The sequence below is a fragment of the Watersipora subatra genome, unplaced genomic scaffold (genome assembly GCF_963576615.1).
Source record: "Watersipora subatra unplaced genomic scaffold, tzWatSuba1.1 SCAFFOLD_69, whole genome shotgun sequence".
Classification (NCBI taxonomy): Eukaryota; Metazoa; Bryozoa; class Gymnolaemata; order Cheilostomatida; family Watersiporidae; genus Watersipora; species Watersipora subatra.
This window is the reverse complement of record NW_027045270.1, coordinates 155,576-176,854: the sequence shown is the minus strand read 5'-3', so window position 1 is coordinate 176,854 and position 21,279 is coordinate 155,576. Positions and strand designations below refer to the sequence as shown.

The 21,279-nt window shown below is 34.1% G+C and overlaps 1 long non-coding RNA gene across 6 annotated transcripts; it reads right to left on the bottom strand.

Moving 5' to 3' along the window:
• Positions 1-978: 978 nt before the first annotated feature.
• LOC137410093 (uncharacterized) lies at positions 979-18,221 on the bottom strand. 6 transcript variants are annotated; one of them, XR_010980989.1, is made up of 12 exons: positions 17,974-18,108; positions 13,775-13,858; positions 11,096-11,179; positions 10,481-10,560; positions 10,109-10,255; positions 9,516-9,591; positions 8,822-8,931; positions 6,580-6,698; positions 5,858-6,393; positions 4,814-4,904; positions 3,412-3,615; positions 979-1,364 (listed from the first exon to the last, which is right to left on the bottom strand). It is a non-coding gene; the product is annotated as an uncharacterized lncRNA (long non-coding RNA). The 6 variants fall into 6 exon arrangements; XR_010980990.1 differs by lacking the exons at positions 13,775-13,858; positions 17,974-18,108 and adding an exon at positions 18,178-18,221; XR_010980986.1 differs by lacking the exon at positions 13,775-13,858 and having other exon boundaries at positions 17,974-18,084.
• Positions 18,222-21,279: the final 3,058 nt, after the last annotated feature.

Sequence of the window (21,279 nt, the reverse complement as noted above, 5' to 3'; positions counted from 1 at the left end):
TGGTTGACTGAAGTAAAATTATCAACAGCAAACAGCGCTAAATGTCATACATAAACATTACGGTAGATTAAAGACTTACTCCATAAAGGTAGTGTTGTTGGTGTCTGAAAAAAAAATTGAATAGAGGGAGCCATGCTACTAAGCATCGAGAGTGTACGGATAAACTTGGTTGGCAAGCACCCAGTAAACAAGATCATCGCACTTATCAAAATGTTTATGACAGCACGTCCACTGGTGCTAGATTCCAATGTTCTCACGTGTCTGCAGCTATCACAAACAGCTGTCATTTTGATGTATCCCCCATCTCTGTATGTAGACTCCACGTTGGTATAGCACGCACACTTCCTACAGTACTTGAGTGCCTCTAGAAGTTGCTTGTGATCTACCAAGTATCTGGGTTCATTGTACCATGATCCCTGTCTATAATTATAAAAGGGTATGAGGGATAAAATAATCATGCAATAAAACGTAACAACATTAACACAGCAGAGATAGACAGTTGTTATACTTCTGAACTCAGGTTGAGGTGACCTACTCGGGAGCAAGTGCTCTCCTCTTCTCTAATCTGCTCTCTCTTTTAGTAGGCAATCTAGGTTGTTGCTTTCTTGGTGATGGTACTGATGCGCCAGATGCAAGTTGAATGGTTGGTACAGCATCATCTTTGAATGTGAGCCTAAAATATTTTGAAAAGATTGTATTTCATTTAAATTTTGTAAGCAGTCTGTCTATATATATATATATATATATATGATGCGATGATGAACAACCACAGAAATGTAGACCATGTTAATTAATGTAGGCTACTGACTTGACAATATTGCTATCGATGCAGCTAGACTCTATTTACTCATGGATCTTTTATTTGGTTTTTATTCATGATAATTCTACAGATAAGATTTGGCTCTGGCTTAGTCAGCTGGATTCTTCCGATTGCGATCAGTTTGGGTTTGCTAGCTACCTAGTCCCAGCGCGGTTAAATTGGTTTAATTACTATGATAATATTATACAGTGAGGAATAAAAAAACACTTATACATTTGAACAAAGATATGCAACTCTTGGTTCTGATGTAGTGTAAGATCTTTAGTACAGAGAAAACATAACTTTTATCTCTGATAACATTTTATCATTCATTATAATATACTCATTTGACACAAGGCATCGTAAGACATTGATTATAATTGGTGAATGAGTCTGTAGAGAAATGCCTAAAGCACAGACGACTGTTACTAGTCCATTTGAAATTCTTAACTTTGGTCGAGACAAAGTGAATCCATCGAATTTGAAGAGAAGAACTCACAGGCCACACCTTCAGATGGTCTGTAGCTTCACAGTTGGCAGCTGCGCATCTTCTGCTCATCTTATTCTGGAAACAGTGGTAAAATTGCCTTTTTTCATCAATGATACCTAGATACTAACACAAATATTTTGTAATAAAATAATAAATGCAAGCCAAATAGGAGTTTTATAAGCGGATGGTTGTTGTTTCATCAATTTACAATAAGACTTCAGTATACTACTACTTACCTCAGGCTGGTAGAGGGATGAGTACAAAATATACTACTCAACTATATACTACTCAAGTTCATGATACCCCAATCTTCAATTGGCAATATACTACTCAAATTCCACAATAAACCACTCTCAATTTAACAATATACTACTACAAGTCAGCAAAACACCTATCTCAAGTTGACAATACAGAATGCACCACTATAATAAGTTGACAATATACCACTCGAAGTCAACAATACACCCCTCAATCAACAAAATGCCACTATAAATCAACAATATATCACTCAAAGTTGACTATATACCACTCGTAATCAACAATTAGGATGATGCACGATGTATTCTCAATGAAGGAGCATTATTTATTATTTTCTCAACCGAGTACTCGCAGCGTAGGGATGAGAAAGGAATGTGTTCGCGGGTTGTAGCAAGTTGAGCGGAACTTGCTTTCACGCTAAACTTTAATACTGCTTGGTGCGGTTGCATAACTGTAGGTTGCATAAGCAGCAGATCACGTAAGACACAGGTCTGCTTTCAATGGAAACTTTACCAAGATATAATTGTGTTCCAGGACTATTTGAAAGACGGTTGACCCATGACACGGCAGATAGGAGAATGCAGTGAAATGACTTTACCGAAACGGTTGTCTTAAAACCTATTCTTTTTCAATTCCAGCCTGTATTATAATCTCAGTCTTTCCTAAAAGGTAGATAGGATATTCAACACTGCTTGTAGATTGTTACTGGATGTTTTATGGGCTGCATGCCAAGAAAATAAAGCTCAAAAACCACGATTTTATCATAAGCTAGCGTTGTTAGTTGGCCAATTGTAAGCTAGGTTACGCCACTAAATTAACGATATCCGCTAAATAGCAACGCGTTCTAAATGACATCGTTTTAGGGACAAAATGCAAATTAATCTCAAAATTGTTTGGAATTTTTTTATTGAGGCAAAAATTATGAAAAATAGTGTGACCATAGTGATCAGCATAGTTGGTTTGCTATTTGAAAAACTACTCAGGATGAGGGCAGTTATGGTTTAAATAGGTTAGACCATCTCATCATTTGGCATTATGGTATCTTTTACCTTTTTCTTGTTTTATATGTTGAATTTTTGTTTACTGCTTTGATAGTATAATAAACTATCTTATTTAATATGTTAGATAAACCTATTAAAAATTAGGATAGGCAATAGTATTAAAAAATTATGGGTCTAGCCGATTCCCTAACATTCAACAAAACATTCATCTATTGTATGTACAGTATTTTATACTTTCTATTTCTTCTTTAATTATATACTTATTTATATATGTCATGTATTTATTGAATAATAAAAAACAATACTTTTTATTTTCTCTGATGTTTTGAGGGACAATAAAAGTATTGAACTGCCATTGACCACTCTGCACAGATATAATCATAGAAATAAACTCGACTGACTAACAGGGGAAGATAACTGAGTGAGAGATGGGAAGATGGTGTCTGGGTTGCCTTAGCTAACTCATACATATGTGACAGCATGCAGTAACTCTCACAACTGTACGACCACAACATCACCATAATTACAGTAACTACAGTAATTACAGCTGCAACAGTATTGTTATAATAACAAAGGAGTTTGTTTTAAGTTAATATTAGATCTGTTTTTAAGTCTGTAGTTACTCTAAGTTGTTATTAACTGAGTACCTTGTTAAACAGGGACTCCCTGTATATTCAGACGTCTGTTAAATATGGGAACTTTTTAAGTAGTATGAATTAATTAAACCAAATTAAAAAACGTTCAAGTTATTCTTTTAGTTCATACCAAACAGAATGTGTACGCAGAGCACAGAAAGTAGAACAACATAACGCATGCGTAAGCGATGTCTTGTAAATAGGTCTATGAAACTAAGCTCTACATACCTGGTGGTGTGACCAGCTCCATTGATGCAGGTACTCATTTGTAAAGATGTAATCACCAAACAAGGAGAGAAATACAGTAGAGTTGGCAGCATCTCTCAGTTCAGACCTTGGCAGCCATCTTTATCATATATTGTCTGTGCACAGTTTAAGGGCAAGCTGAAGAGATGCAGTCGTTTTAAAAACATCGGTACAGATCTGTTCTACCTTCAAGGGAAAATAAATATTCTGTAGCATTTGAACGATACGACAACAAAGTACTAGTTGCGAAACAGTGGATCTACATGTATGTATGAAATAATTTGTCCGTTTAGAGGGTAGGTAGCCATGCTACAACATCATAAAAGATTATAGTATAAATATTAGTTATCTAAGTCTGACAACAAGATTAATCTATCCAACCCCAGAAACTACCGTAAGACTACCATATAGAATTACTAGCTGTGCCACCCGGTGTTGCCCGTGTAATAGAAGAGTATTTGGACAGGAAACTCATTTGTATTTAACATATAACAACATTTGCCATTCTAACTTTCAAACTAAATATCATGAAAAATGTTTTTTGTCTTATACACAATGAGAAGTAGTGAGAGTTTTGCTATTAACCAGTTTAATAATGTGAACGAACAGCTTCTCGTGACGTTATGCTATGACCCGCATCACACGCAAACCAGTTAGGTTTTGTTCTGATATAATGAATTATATTGGCAGGCTAGCAATTCGACTTCCGTAGTTTTGTGGGCAAGGCGTCAGACTGGTGAATGGCCCGGTCCAAGATCGAATCCCCTTCGGTACGGAATATTTATCCTGAGATTTTAAGATCTATAGCCGGATTTCCGACGACGACACACGGACTTGGAGATATATATATATAAATTGAAAAAAGAGTTTGTCATATAAATAGTTAGTAGTCTGAAGTATGCCAGTAAGTTGGCATTTTGACAGAACTAGCAACTACTTCCTTACTAACTTACTTAATACCACCCAGGTTGATCTCAATGTCTCAATCCTATAACAACATGTCAACTAGTTTTACCATAGTAACTATGACACAGTTGGCTGTTCACAATTAGTTGAATGTTCATGGTAGAGGGCTGATGGTATTCAGCTGTGAGCATGATACCGTGTGACCAGTTATGATTGTGGTGCCACGTAACCAGCTATGACTGTGATACCATGTAGCCAGTTATGATTGTGATACCATGTGACCAGGTATGATCATGACACCATGTGACTAGCTATGACTGCAATGCACTCAACAGTCAGGACATCAAAGAGTTAGATCGAAAGTGAGTCCACACAGTGCGGAGATAACCTTTTGTTAAGATGTAACCAGATGTAACTTTAGCCAATGCTATCAGTATCTACTCATGTATATGTCTACTATGTGACATACAGTACTTACCTACGAAACAACTAGCTATAAAGTGCTCATTTTGGTTATAGAAAGAAGGAGACAACCTGTGATATCAAACACTACCTTCTCCTGTTCTGATCTACAATGTAAATACAAATAGAGTGATAGCATGTATACCCAGTGCTTAAAATGATACAAAGGCCTGAACTAGTTACAACTAACTAAAGATATAAATATTATTATTAATAAAGTTAAACTTACAAGAGATGATGTGAGTCTATGTCAGTTTGGAGCACTTTATTACTATAAACTATTATAAAAGTATTTTTATAATAAGAGCAGTGACAATAACCAGAGTAAGATGTACACACATTATATAACATTGAGGCATGGCTTCATATCACCTTTGTTAGCCCTGTGTAAGAACTGCTGGATTTCCATAGTTAGAGATTAGTTGAATCTTGATATGGCTGGCTTAACCTGCTTCGGCATAACCATCATATTAACTCTGCTCTTGTTACATTGCCATCGATATCATCAATAAGTTATGTTTACCCACCCGTGTTATCTTACACTAATATAAACAAACCAAGTCGTGAGAGTTATCACAACGAATCACTTTTTAAAATGATTACCCTTCTGTCAACCAACATCTACATTGTATAGACGGTGTGTAGGTAACATAACAAACAATTACTCTTGCAGTAAAAACTCACTTTTTAAAGACAAAGGGTCTGTTATCAGTTACATTTTTCGTATCCACTATATTGCTAATATTCATTTAAATTTTATGCAAATGGGGATATCCGTTTAGCATGTGTGCATACTAGTGTATTTATGAGGTGTCATTTAGTTTACAACCGTATCACTGTACACGAATGACAACAGTTATATTCTGGTGACTTGGTTGCGCAATGTTAAATTTGTCCTTGACCTTGCATACATCTTAATAACATCCAATATAGTCAGTTTGTAAACTATGGGGCGAAGAAGATAGCGACAAAATAAAAAGATACAGACGCATAGATATGTTTGGTTTATCTCTGGTTTTATGCAGACGTTAACATAAATAAATGTCTGTAATATACCTACTTTTAAATATTAAAAAATAACTTGGAGTGGGAACTGTCAGAAAGCTTTTGGGATCCTGCAGAAAGATGTCAGATCACAACAGAAGATCTCACAGTGAGTGGGATCCTCTGTTGGGATTCCACTCACTAGAGCTGGTGCTCAGCTCTAGTGAGTGGGACCAGTCACTAGAGTCAAAACTGGTAATGAACTATTTGAATGGTTTTCTATTAGGACTGGTCAATATGTTATGTTTACAAGCTAGGTAGAACTCATCCGTAGTCAGGAAAGATAGAAGAACTCTTGAAATCTACCTCCAGCTGTCTCACTATTTTGCAATTTATGAATTTATACTCTTCCTGATCAAAAAGGCCTTCACATTTCTCAGAATCTATAGGTTGAATAAAACTGTAGATGGCGCAAGGGTAGAACTTGGCCTGGAAGTGGAGATATTCTTGATAATTCTTCTCAACCAGCACTGAAGGAAAGAGGGTAGGGTACAACATGACAGTTCTTTAGTTCAACAAGCTACAGAGTATAGCAGCTCATCAGTTGACCATCTGAAGAAAATATAACAGATCTGTTGTATTTCCAACTACTAGCAATAGAGATTTTTCACATCAGTTAAAAATATCAACTTAAACTGTCTACGTGTAAACATAGAGTTAACTAGCGTAGCACCATAAATGTAGTAAAGTATAAATGTAGGCATCACTTCTATTTCCAAAAATAATTTACCATCATACATGTAGTTTTATTCTTCTACTTCCACCCTCAGATTCTAATGGTTAGTTATTGTTACAACCTTCTCTGTACTCTGAGGGGTTTATCACTGACGTATTCAATCAGACGTCCAAGTTAAGTCCTACATAATAGACATAGCCTGTAATCCTCATGTAGTACATGATTAGATTCAGTTCAGCAGACTTGATATTAGTAACCTGCCAGCCTTACAAAATAATACATCTACTCGCTGAAACTAATGCTACATTAGCTGATACTCATTAGCTATGATATGATTGGAGCTAGACATCTACATAAAGCCACCAATCTTAGTGAATTAGAGACGTACATGTATAACCTTAGATCGTAGAGCAATAAGTTTCCATAGAGCTTACATTAGTAAACTTTGATAGTCATAATGCCACAGTCCATGACATGAACTTTATATTATAAATAGAGCTGCACAATGATCGTGTTAATTAAACGATTAACACGACTAATACAAATAAACGATTAACTGAGTTGGGCCAATTAATCTTCAATTAAAATGCAACCGAGGTGATGATCTTGATGTGGTTCCTTTCCTTTGTACTGTTTAGTACTATACTTTATACTAACATAGCAGGCTACTACCATTTAATTTACTAACAAATATTATGACAAGCAACACTTTCTTACCAATAAATTAAACCACAATTATTTTGCACTTGACTATGAAAACGCAGTGAGTCCCTAACATTAAACTTGTTTATACAATGCACAAGCGCGTGCCGATCTAGTTGTAAGCGGCCATGCCGTTAGTTGTTTGAACATGTTTCTAGGTAATAGCAACAAAATAGATTTCAGTATTATTTAATATCTTACAGTTTATTTTTGTTTATTTTTAAAAACTTCCTTAAGTAAATTATTCATGTATTTTCATTTTTCAAAAAAATCACAATCATATTTCAGCTTCAGAATATTAGTAATATAAGATTGCCACTTTATTGGAGCATGAAAGCAGAAATATATCTTCCACCGTAGGTAGCGCATTTCAGTAAGTTGTTGGAAGCGTAAACAAAAAAGCGAAGGGCAGTATATGCCAGAAAGAATTTGCTTACCACCACAGCACATCATCATTAAGATATATTTTAACTAGTTCTCATCTTACCGCGCAGAAATCATCACCAGCTGTTGCAGACAATAACTAATACTACTGACTACCGGCACTGCTGTGCCCTGTGAGCGGCTATTCTTTAAAGCTGGCAATAATGTATGTAGGAAGAGGGCATCTCTTTATTCGGATAATGTGAATAAACTGTGCTGCCTCAACTCTTGGTTGACTTAATTATAGATTTTCATAGACAGATTTCATACTCATAATAATTATTCCATTTTAACTTATGTACATTGTACTTGTACATTGCACTTATGTACACTACTGCTAACAATTGTTTAAACTATAATCAATCTATATGTAGCTGTATTATTTGTTTTTGAATATGCAGGTTTTTGCTAGATTAGTTCTAAGATTTATCGAAGATTAACTGGTTCAGACCAGTTATTAATCGCGATCAATTTTTACAATCGTTGTGCAGCTCTAATTATAAGACTAATCAAAATATGACTATAGACAGACACTGCTCCAAGAAAGATTAACTCAACCAATTATACCGATACAACTCCAAAACTAAATCCTATCTAAAAGATCGACTCGCTTGTGCTAAAACCAAACTATATCAAAACATATTAAAAATGGTGGACAAGTGAAAGCCACTAAAAACTTGGCCATTTTGCTGTCAGCATTGAAACACAATTTTTGTAAGTGTTACTGTTGTTATGCTGATGGTCAGGAATACACAGAAGACATCGATTAAATTAAGAAAAAGCTATGGTGAAGTGTCAAGGAAAAACTGATAGACAAGACAACTTCATATTTTTTTATGATCAGCTATTGGGAAGAGGGATCACATGATGTTAATGACAGTAGCTAATTTATCCTGCTGTCATAGTTTATAATAGCCATAGATCATTCTGTACCACATGTCTATAGCCTTTGATCTAATATTACTAGGCATTTATATCCAGAAGTCCTAAAGTACTGAATATTGATAACCATAAATTATTTTGTAGATATTTACAACAATAGATCCTAATGTACTATATGTCTATAGCCACTAATCTTACTGTAAAAGACATCTGCAGCTGTAGTTCATCATGTGTTGAACTTATTAAGTCTGTGACAGAGCAATTAAGTGCAGTCTCTGATTCTAGAAAAATACACACCTACCATAGCCTGTGGTTCTCCATAAGCGCATCCCTAATCACAGCTTATGAGTTGAGTCTAGTTAGATCTATAACTAGTCAGTCTAACATTCCATATGCTCACTGATAACCTGCAAGCATCAGGTGATAGTTGTACCTAGTTTCACTATTAGTACGACAGATGGTAAAAAATATGCTGACATTGTAGGTGCCAAGACAAAGGTAAAACAATCCCAATCTGACAACCAGTTTGCTACATTTTAGTGAATATGTATGGTATAGCTTGAGGTCTTCAGGAAGGGTTGTGTTGAAAATTTCACTTTATGAATAGTGTTGTACTCTATGAACTGATGAAAATAATTAAGTGAGTGTGAGAAATCAAGTGAGTGTTGCATTCGAGAAACCATCAACTATTTTACCCAGTAATTCAACAAGAAAGTAATGGCAGGTTTATGGAAACTGAGGGGTTTGTGATAAAAAGAAAGATGAACTTACTGTCTGTTAGGCTGCAGATTTATTATACAAAAAGAAACGAATTCATTGAATTGGACGTTTAGTAGTTTCACTACGAAATATGATTCTACAAAAAAATTTTAATCGATAAATTATATGTTAGATTTTAACTTGTTTTATTAAAATCACCATTTCAATATAATATGGTAACTAATTATTCTACAAGCAACAAAAGCGAAAAGATTCATAGAGCTATACATACCCAGTAGTCATGTCTAGCATCTATACTTTACACTTGAGTAACTCTACTGGACAGGATATTGCTGACAGTACCAGGTCTGTAAGAAAAGAGCTCTATTAGAGTGACTATTACTAACATAATACACACTCAAGACACATTAGCACCCACAACGCACTAGTTTAATCTCTGAAACTTTCTGTTAGCCACACACAGTCATCTCTCCTTGAGAGAGACGTTTCAGTACCTACACTGATATATTACTAACCATCTGATTAATAATGCTTTCTCAGTAGATTTTAAAGTTTCTCACAGAGTACATGATTAGAACATGCTTGGGAACCTTACAATAGATCAGATATGATAGAACCTTACAATACTAACACTAAACACAAATTTGCTTAAGGAAGTAACAATAGAATATATCTCGTAGCAAAAACTAGTGTTAGACTATTGTTAGCCTGAGCAAATTATGTAAAAGTAAAACTAGGTTCAGGACCTTCAACTAGATGAAAACTAGCTCCTGTACAATGCTCTAAATTAAATTCAGTTTGAGAAAGTATGAGTTATAGCTTCATTAAAGACCTTGTACTAAATCACCACATGTTTTTACTTACCAGTGACGGTTAGAGAATTCGATCTCATTGAGTTGATATCAACAATCCTTCTCTGAAGACAACCAAATGCTCCAAAGTAAATTGAGTGGGTTTACAGCAGTCAATGAGTCTCTGATAAGAGCCATGTGGTTGGAACTATGGATACAGCTGCAATAGAGGTAATTGTTAACTCTGAGAGGCATTCTCTATGGATAACACAAGCTTAACATCAACATATTAACTAGTACTAAATTCTTTCTCTACAGCTTTATAGTTTATAAAGATAAACTCTTAATAAATTGACAGTGAGATAGACATGTGACATGTATCATGTGTCAAAACAGTAACCAAATTGTTTGAGTACATCAGAAAGATAAATTGATTCCAACCTACGGCATTTTTGTGATGGCGACGAATAACTGTTGGTTTTTGAGCTTTTAAGAGCTTGTAATCACATTTTCACATATTTTCACCTACAACACAACAGAGTAGGACACGATGAATCTTTTGATACCAAATAACTGTAATGTGAATTTTGTTGCAAGTCAACCTTTAAAATTTATTTAAAGTTGTAAACCTTCAAATGTATTCCGATATACAGTTAACCAGCATAAATTGGTTTCATTGGCCATAAAAATGTCCGAAATGTTTTGCAGGATGAGCTTAGACCTTTTTTCAGCCAGTTTCACTTCTACCACAAGCACGTCCGAGTCCGCCAGGTTATTAATATTATTACAGCTCAAGGCATTATTATTACTAATAAAAATAAAATGATAAGTCTCAGTAGAATGATTGTACAATTTATATTAATCTGTGAATGGTTTGGTCTATCGATACAAATATATAAAATAATGCCTATTCATAAGGCATATTGTCTGAGTTGATTATATTTCCATTAAGAGATGTTCAACCATCGTTAAAAAGTAAAATACATTTACTGACTATATCTTAATGAAAACCATTCAACTTGGTAACATGCCAGACTGTTATAGAAGGAGTTGAACTCACAACAATGATGTGGTACAGGTCATCCAATACCAGAGGACGTGTGAAGCCACAATAGTAAGTTGTGCTCTGAGCAGATACTCTGTACTATAATATATCGAAGAAGTATATTAATACTATAAACTAGGTCTAGAGAACTGAAGCTATGTAGACAGTGGTAGGTAGGTGCTGACCCTTAGTGTTTAGTACTTGTTTATGATTGGCTTAGCAAAAAGACTAAAATCTTGTTCTTTAGACTTATTTGCCTCAACTTGTCCAAGTTCTGGACACAACTCTTGTACAAACGTGTTACAGACGAGGTTGGACCAACTATTTTGTTGGAAATATATATCATAATCATTATAATTTATGAGTGCATATAAAGCAACAGAAGAAAACACTAAAAAGCAAACTCAACTTTGGTTGGGAATATACATGAATTAATAAGCAACAAATTTACATCTATTATTAACAGTGATTCTCAGTACGGTTTGTGAATTTTCAGTGGAAGTAAATCATAGGGTTTAAAAACATAAATGGTAAAATACAAAAACTTGACTTAAATATTTGATTAAAAATCCGTAATTAACTTAGAGGATGCTTATCTGAGTATTTAAAGTGAAAATATTTTAATGCAAAGTGAATTTATCTTAAATAAAGCTTTGTCACAAAAAATTAAATAAAAAACTAATTGTACATCACTTTCTATTTTCCAAAATCGGACTATAATATATTTTGTCAAAATAACTGTACACTAACATATGTAAACTACACATGTAACTATTTCATAAGAGTAATTAGCATACAGTTGATATTTTACAAACTTGATTTCAAAGCAAGAATAGAGAAATCGTTATTTTTAAAAACAACTACACCCTGACATATAGACAAATATTTTAATAGGATATTATTCTACAAATTTGACTTGATGTGAGAATGAAAATTGTTATCTTATCTCAAACATTCGTTACCTTTATTGACACTAAAGTTATAATTATCTGATTTTAGCTTGATATTTTTTATTCTGTTTGATACTTATAGACAACGTCTGTGCAAATAGGTAAGACAAACATTGCCATATAATTCATTGGCTTGTTGTGGTAAAAGGTTTAGAAGATGTGTCCATTAAATTGAAGTCTAAAAAGATTCAAATGTTAGTAGAATTCGTAGAATTAGCTATTGTCAAATTGTTTGTACGAAACAGATGTTTTAAACAATAGGCTTATAAGATGCGTCAGTTTTAAGTTATAATTGCTTAAAAACTGCTACTTTTAGTTACCATTTAAAAGTCATTTGTTTAACCATAGTCTGAGTTTTGCTAAGCTGATCATGTGAGATAATCAACAGAAATAATAAACTAAATGACTGAGGTAGCCAGGGTTACAGTGAAAAAAGTGATGGGAACTACTTTAAAGGAAGCAGCAATAAAGAATATGACTTCGGGAGTCAGCGTTCTTCAAGAGGCAGTTCAAATAAATATAATAGTATTGACAGAACTGCTCTTAGATACACCTGATAGATATAAGGAATGAGTGAGCTACAATTTAAACTGTAGTGACTGATGAATCATCTTGCTATTAAATGTTGTGAAGGAAGAAGTGATGTCATGCATCTTGAGATAACAGGGACAGGTATCAAGATGGTAGTTATAGCAGAATACAGATTAATAGCTACAATGGGCACAGTAAGATGTGTGAAACATCAGTAGACAGAAGAAAGCTAAAACAGCAGTTATGATATGACAGTTGAGGAGGCAGTATGGGAAGGTTTAGTAGAGTGAGAGATACTAGTATGGATATGGGGAGGAACAGGAACAGCCCCCAGTAATATAAAAGGTTTAGAAGTCAAGTGAATACAACATGAATAGATATCAGAGTAGTAGTAGTCCAAGTGATGAATAAGACAGTTGCTATAGGAAGTAAGATATGAGTGGATATGAAGAGAGGAACAGAGGCTATGGAAATGGTAGCAATGCATAACAGAGGTACCATAATGATAGCAAAGGTAGCAGCATGAGCAGAAATGTCAGATTTTCAGTCTCTAAAGGCAAGTATAGTGCAAACCAATGGCTCAGTCAAAACTTGTGTTGTTTGATAGTTAGAGACAAGGAATATGAATTTACTTTTTATGTTAGGGAAACTAAGAAAACAAGTGAGTGTTGCATTTGAAAAACCATCAACTACTTTACCCTCTTCCTTGCTAGTGGTTCGATCTGTAGATATAATTGACCTTGAACTTAGAGCAGATACAAACTTGACTCATTTGCTCCTAAATGAGTCTTTTACCAGGACATAATTTACATATTCAGTAAAACCTAATAGTCGACAAAGGGGCATCTAAATCATTATAGCTTATGAACATCACCATCTTCAAAAATATTTTGATCCAAACTCAATCAGCATGAGATTTTACATCAACCGTGCCATAAAAATGCCAAATTTATTTTGCAGCTCTGACATTTTTTTTCAGCCAGTTTCACTTCTACAGCAAGCATGGTAAGACGAGTTATGAATATTATTACAGCTTAAAGCATTTTTATTACTAATTTTTTTTTTATTACTCTTATGGTCTGACTTGATTATATTTCTATTAAGGTACATTCAACCATCTTTAGAAAGTAAAATAGACTTACTGACTATATCTCAATAAAAACAATTTAGTTGGTTCACATGCCAGACTGTCATAAAAAGGAATTGAACATACCAAAATAATGTGGTGCAGATCATTCAATACCAGAGGACGTGTGAAGATGCAATAGTAAGTTGCGCTCTGAGCAGATACCCTGTACTATAATATATCAATGAAGTATATTAATACTGTAAACTAGGTCTAGAGAACTGAAGCTCTGTAGACAGTTGCAGGTAAGTACTGACACGTTCAGTACTTATGATTGGCTTAGCAAAAATACTAAAATCTTTAGACATATTTTGTATTCGCTTTCACAAGTTTTGGATAAACACAACTATTGTATTCCCATGTTACAGATGTTACAAGATAAGACAACTTTAACAACCAAACTCAACCTTGGTTGGGAATATATATGAATTAATTGGCAACAAACTTACAGTATTATAAACTGTGATTCTCAGGACAGTTTGTGAATTTTCAGTGGAAGTGAATCATAGGGTTTAAAAACATACTTGGTAAACTATTAAAATTTGGCTTTTATTTATTTGATTAATAATCCATAATTAATGAAAAAAATGACTATATGAGTACCTAATGTTAAAATAATTGAATGCTAAAAAAGTGCATTTCCTCTGGTAACAGTTTCGTCATGAAAAATCCCAAAGAGATATTATTTGTACATCACCTGGTTTTTTTAAAATGTTTTTTATCATATTTTGTTTTAAATAACTACACACTGACATATAGACAAAGATTTTAATAGGATATTATTTTAAGAATTTGATTCGATGTGAGAAAGGAAATTGTTATCTTATCTCAAACATCCATTACCTTTATTGACACTAAAGTTATAATTATCTGATGTTAGCTTGATATTCTTTATTCTGTTTGATAGGAAATGTCTGAGCAAGTAGGAAAGACAGGCATTGCCATATAATTCATTGGCTTATGGTGGTAAAAGGTTTAGAAGATGTGTTCATTAAACGGAAACCAGATGTTTCATGTGATAATGGATTCAGCATTGCTGTAACAATGAGAATGCCAGATGGAGAGCATCAAAAATACAGCTAACTCGTTGTCTTATTGCTTTAAACTTCCTTTTTGATTGGTTAATTCTACACAGCAAAAGTGCTTCATGATTGTAAAACGACCTTCAACAAAACCTTAAATGTTAACTGACCGCATTTTAAAACCACCTTAATTTCTTCATATATTATAATGATATATTTTTGTTCTCCAAAGATTTTGAACGTTGAAAATCAAAACGAAAAACAGTTTGGAAAGCAGAAAATAATTATGATGGAAGCTCTGTGACACAAAAAGGTCGCTTGTTTGGCAAAACACTGACATATAATATGTGATGGCAATAAGAATAAGCAATGTATGATTGCAATATATTCAAATACACATTTTCCATCCTCTAGACGTCAAACTGAAGGCTTTGATTGTCCAAAATGGCAGATAATTACAATGCAAAGTCGAAATAGATTTCACAGAGTTCGAAAAAGGTTGCCATGTTTTAAACGCCCAGCATTAACTTTCAAGTGGAGGTTATAGAATTATACCAACCAGCTTGTGAGCTAGTAAAATATTTTTTTACACAAACAGGAACATTGAAAAACTTGAATTCATCAAAGTCGTCGTGTTCGTAAAATTAGCTATTCTCAAACTGCTTGTTCAAAACACAAGTTTTAAACAATAGGCTTAGAAGTTGCGTCAGTTTTAATGCTTGAAAATTCTATCTTATAAACACATGCTCTGCATTCATGCTCATAGATAGTCAAGGTAGAAAATGTGCGTTTTAATATGATTATAAAATATTGCAACTGTTTCTAGTCAAACTTTCCCAAAGATCTCTGTCTATTTTTACAAATTAAAAAATTCGATAAAAACCAGTATGAGTTTGAAAGTACACAAAAAACATTGTTCAATCACTAAACCGTAATGTTACCTGCCATATTATTATTATTATTACTAATGTCGTAACGGTTTCTGTCATCAGTTTACTTTTAAACAGGCCATGAAAGTGAGTGTTGTGTGTTGTTACAATATTAGCTATCGAGTGTGTGTTGTATCAGAGCAGCTATTCAGCACTTGAGTATGATAGATTATTCATTGTATAAAACAAACATGTACTTGTTTATATTTTATAGCAGCCTCCTTATTGGGCTTGAAATGAGCAATAAAACTATACAGTTGCATTTCACCAGATATTATCTACTAAAAACCTACTATAATCTACCAAGAAGTTCTTGTTTTACCACCACACTCCAATTTTACAGCACATTTTAATTCTCAGCAGTGATTAGCTCATTTCTCACAGCACAAACTACCAATTCCATTTATGAGGCTCTATTCATAACTTGTTCACAGCTTAGAGATTATGGTACTTTTGTAATTAGTATTAAATGCTTGTGATTATTACTGTTACTACTATTTTCTTCCGGCTGTTAATGTTATCATGTTAAAATATAGAAGGTTGTGATCAGACACTCAAATATTAAGTTTGTAGTTTCAGTGTTTTCATATACTAGGTCACACTTTAAAATTATTAACAAAGACAAATCTTTACAACTAAACAGTCTGCACCCTAAAATATTCTCTATGTTACTATCTAATTGTATACTTCGTTATTTTTGCCCCTGATTGTCCGCTTGTTTATTTCACCTGAGATCCAAAAGTAACTCAAAGCAGATGTTTAAACAGTGACGGCAATCACTTCACCAACGTCTATGGGAAATGGTAAAACAATGATTATAGTTTACCCTGAATCTACCTGTTACAAAGGCACAAGCATACTTTTATCTATGACAGGAAATCATAGTATAAACTGATGGTAAAATATGATTCTCCAAAGCATTCAGAACAAATTCTTAAGAATAAATTTGTTAAATACACCTAAAACCTTTCAATTTGTCTCAAGGCGGAATTCATACTAGTGCAAGCAAGCTCAGAAGTTCCATCTTTCTGAAAAGCTCTTATCACAGCTTATCTTATCAACTTAATAGATGATACAGTTTTATCAGATTATGTGTTTAAATTAACTGATATCACAATCTGCAGTATCTTTAATAGCAACAAAAAATTTGATATAAAAATTTGCACATAATTTTATTATGTAAGCAAACTGAGCAAAGCAATGTATTTATACTAACTAAAAGACTTCACATCTAAAAGACTATCACATTGACTAAAAATATTTTAATTTTATTGCAAGTATAAAATTCGCATGAAAGATATTGCCCTTGCATAAAAAATTGAATCAAGTACCAAAAATTGATTTAAAAATTAGTTGTGAGAGAACAAATTCTTTTAAAATGTCATAATTATTTACATAATAAAGTTGAAGTTGTCTAACTTTTGACTGTATACTCTTGTGATGGATTTGCGAAACCAAGCTTTCTTACGATTAGCCCACTTTATAATACAAAAATCAGCTTGTATAGAAAACCAACTGACAGAAAACAAAATTTTCTGTAAAAAACAACAGCAACCCAACATGCTGGTAGAGATAAGAGAGAATGAAGAACCTATGAACAATGAAGCGAAGAGTGACGAAATGGACAACTACAAAGAAAGGCACTTTTTAAATTACATGAAAGAAAACAGTGTAGTAGCAATAATTAACCTCTACACAGCGGGATACATCCATACACCATTTACATGTTTGCATTTGCATGTGTAACTATTTGGGTACTTACTAACGTATACCCAGTTCAGCATTATGTTTGATATTATCCAGCTGTATCTACCTTTTCATGCTTGCTGTAAAACATGAAGAATGCAGAACCATACTGAGCAACCGGTGGTGGTGCTTGCAGCAATTAAAGTTGTGCATGAGAGCTCTTACTTATCCATTGTAAGACAACTTGGACGCCGAACAAACTCACAAGTGGCTATTCACAACACTTTAGGCCTATATGTAAACGAATTATTTGATCTTATAAATTCTTCTGGTTTTTTGACAGGATATAATGCATTAAAAAGCTATTAAAATGCACTAATTACGATTATTGATTATGGCTATGTGATCGACTTTTAATGAACAAAATGATCTTTGAAACTACTATTAAACATAATATGTTTAATAGTATTTAACTAACAAACAATATTATTGTTTATTAGTTGCTAGTGTGACTAAGCTTTCAAGTAAAAGATCAATGAGAATATCGAAAGCGAATTTAATTTTCCTATCTGTAGAAAAAGTAAGATCAATATTGTAAATCAGGTGGTTTAGGTTAATTCAAGAGGCTTTTTTCGCCAGTAAAACTTACCAAATCATTCAAAAAATAGCACACGTGAAGCAAATGTAATCTGTGACATACAAACAATCCCTTGCATTCCATCCCTTCACTACCAGGGCAGACTGCACTGCAACTAAATTCACAAACCTAAATATTAACCTTGATTAGTTGATGACATAGAGCGTGTATTTGATTGCAATAGCGAGTATGTTTGTCAGAAAATAACAAGCTTACTGGATGTGTCATGGAGCTCTGCAATCGTAACTCGTCCATTGTTGTACGTTTATACGCAAAGCGATTACGCTGCGATCACGTAGATATGTTTACGCACCAAATATGGCTAACAGACTTTTTAACAGACTTTAGTATGATCTCTATTTATATTACTATATTTTGCTTTTTTTAAATATTTATTGATTAAATAAGTCAATTGTGAATAGCTGAGATAAGTATTTATTAAACAATAATGACGTTTTTGGTTATTTTCTGATCACTATCTCACTGAGTAAAAACCCGGTAACGCCATGGAAAACTCGGGGAAATCCTTTTCGTCAATGCTATTTGATTGGCTTAGCTCAAGTGCGAAACTGCGCATCTCTTTCCTGAGTGCTTGGGAGAGTGCAATGTTGCATGGAGTCTGATGTTTATTCTTTCTACAGACTTGAATTTACAGTTTGGAATAGTAAATGAATTTCATGCTCACGAGTGATTCGACTAGCGACGACACTGGATCTCCATATATAAAAGCCATGCGCATCATAACGGAAACTAGTTGTAAATCTTCTGGTGATATTTGAAATTTGAATTTCTTTGGTGTATGTATCGTCATAGTTAAGTTATGTATGCTACTTACAGGTCTCATGACCACCCTGAAAACCGTTGATTCAAAAATTGACTCCTTGTCGGGCTCCTTCAAAACATTGAATGATAATAGTGAGTCAATTAGAGAGGTTGTAGTAACCAAAAATCAAGAACTTGTGTCAAAAATGGACTCAGTGTCCTTGGCTGCAGTGACTCAGTGTCCAGTGTCCTCGGTTCCTTGCAGACACTGAGGGAGGGCAGTGAGTCAGTTCGAGAAGTGGTTACTCAAAATAACGAACAGAAGGAAAAAACAACTCGTGCACTACTTGAGTCTATGGAGACTCTACAAAACAATAGTAGCTTTGCTGATGTTGTTAAACAAAATAGTGAGATCACTCAGATTGCTAAAAGGGTTGAAACAGGTCTTAATATACAAACTACTATCTTAGAAAAAGAGTCTAAAAAATTCAATGCAATAATTCACAACCTGGAGGAAATTAGTTCTAGACCTCACAGCGATGAAATTCATGGCATTCTCACAAATATTTCTTTTAATGGTAGAGACCTTAAAGATAGTAGAAGGTTGGGAAAAACAGGTGGTAGCAAACCAAGACTCATTAAACTAGAGTTCTTCACTGAATCTGACAAGTGGGAGTTTCTTAGTAGATACAACAGACTTAAGCAAGCTAAAAACTCCTTTGCAACATTAGATCTTACTCAAGAGGAAAGGGCAATTGAGTTTGAATTACGTAAAAAAAAAGGGAACTTGCTGAGAAGCATGAAGGTGTGAAGTTTCGGGTTAGAAATGGTGTAACTCACGAGTTTGAAAAAGATACATGGTCAACTACTACAAAATAGGCTCATTAAAAAACAAAATAACTTTTCTTTTATGGAATGCCAATGGCCTAAGAAACAAGACACACTATTTGCAACATATAATTGATAACCATCATTCATCCATTCTAGCAATCACTGAAACAAAATTGACAGCTAGCATAGGATATGCCGAACTTTGCCCAGGGTATACATATTATAGAAGAGATAGGCGAACAGGTATTGGTTTGGGAGGTGGGGGTGTTGATTGCTGTATCCAATGATTGTCCATTGATAGTCACTGATTGCTTTATATCTGACAGCTCAGAAATTTTGTCTCTGTGCTTAGACTGCAGTGGTTACCGTTTCGACTTTGCCTGCTATTATAGACCGCCCAGGCAGGCTGATTTTAATGACCTTTTGCTATGGTATGAAGAAGTAACCTGTCCCAATATTATAGTATCTGGGGATTTTAATCTTCCAGCAATAAAATGGTCTGATAATAAAAAGGGTGCCGCTAAGCTCAATGATAGAGTAGCTTTGCATCAAAAATTTGTTGATTTTGTTGATATTAACTGCCTAACTCAAACAATAACAACACCAACACACATAGATGGCAATGTACTAGACCTGGTGATATCAAACTTGGATATAGATGTTACATTATGTGAACCTAGTATCAGCGATCATCACATAATATTCAACGAAATAACAATTCCTAGTAAATATATAATCAAAGACACTATACATACTCCTCAGGCTGGCTATTTTCAGTTTAACAGAGCAGACCAAGAAAAATTAGATCAATCTTTTTCTGATATACACTTTCAAATACGTCACCTGTCAACACTGCCACATACTGGTACAGAGCAGTTGGGGTCTATTTTCACAGATTTGTTTTCTAAGGTAGTAGAACAAGCTGTGCCCCGGGGAGCACCAGGCAATAAGAGAAAGTCATGGATAACACGTAGCACTATTCGGCAACTTAGAAAACGAAATAGACTGTACAAACATTTTGTACAAACCCAAACTGAGGAGCCTAAGGCACGACTAAAAAGTCATGCTAAACATTGTAAAAAACTAGTGGAAGCCGACTATAGAACATACATAGATCACCATATTTGCAAAGAACTTGACAATGGCAACACAAAGCCATTATTTAAGTATAAAGTCTGTTATTCTCCATCAGTGGTGACGTGTATGAAGTATGTTATTCTTCACCATTGGTGAAGTGTATAAAGTCTGTTATTCTCCATTATTGGTGAGAAGTATAAAGTCTGTTATTCTCCCTTGTTGGTGAAGTGTATGAAGTCTGTTATTCTCCATTATTGGTGACATGTATGAGGTCTGTTATTCTCCATTATTGGTGACATGTATAAAGTCTGTTATTCTCCATTATTGGTGACATGCATAAAGTCTGTTATTCTCCATTATTGGTGACGTGTATGAAGTCTGTTATTCTCCATTATTGGTGAAGTGTATAAAGTCTGTTATTCTCCATTATTATTGAAGTGTATAAAGTCTGTTATTTTCCATTATTGGTGACGTGTATAAAGTCTGTTATTCTCCATTATTGGTGACATGTATGAGGTCTGTCATTCTTCATTATTGGTGAAGTGTATAAAGTCTGTTATTCTTCATTGTTGGTGAAGTGTATAAAGTCTGTTATTCTCTATTATTGGTGACGTGTATAAAGTCTGTTATTCTCCATTATTGGTGACA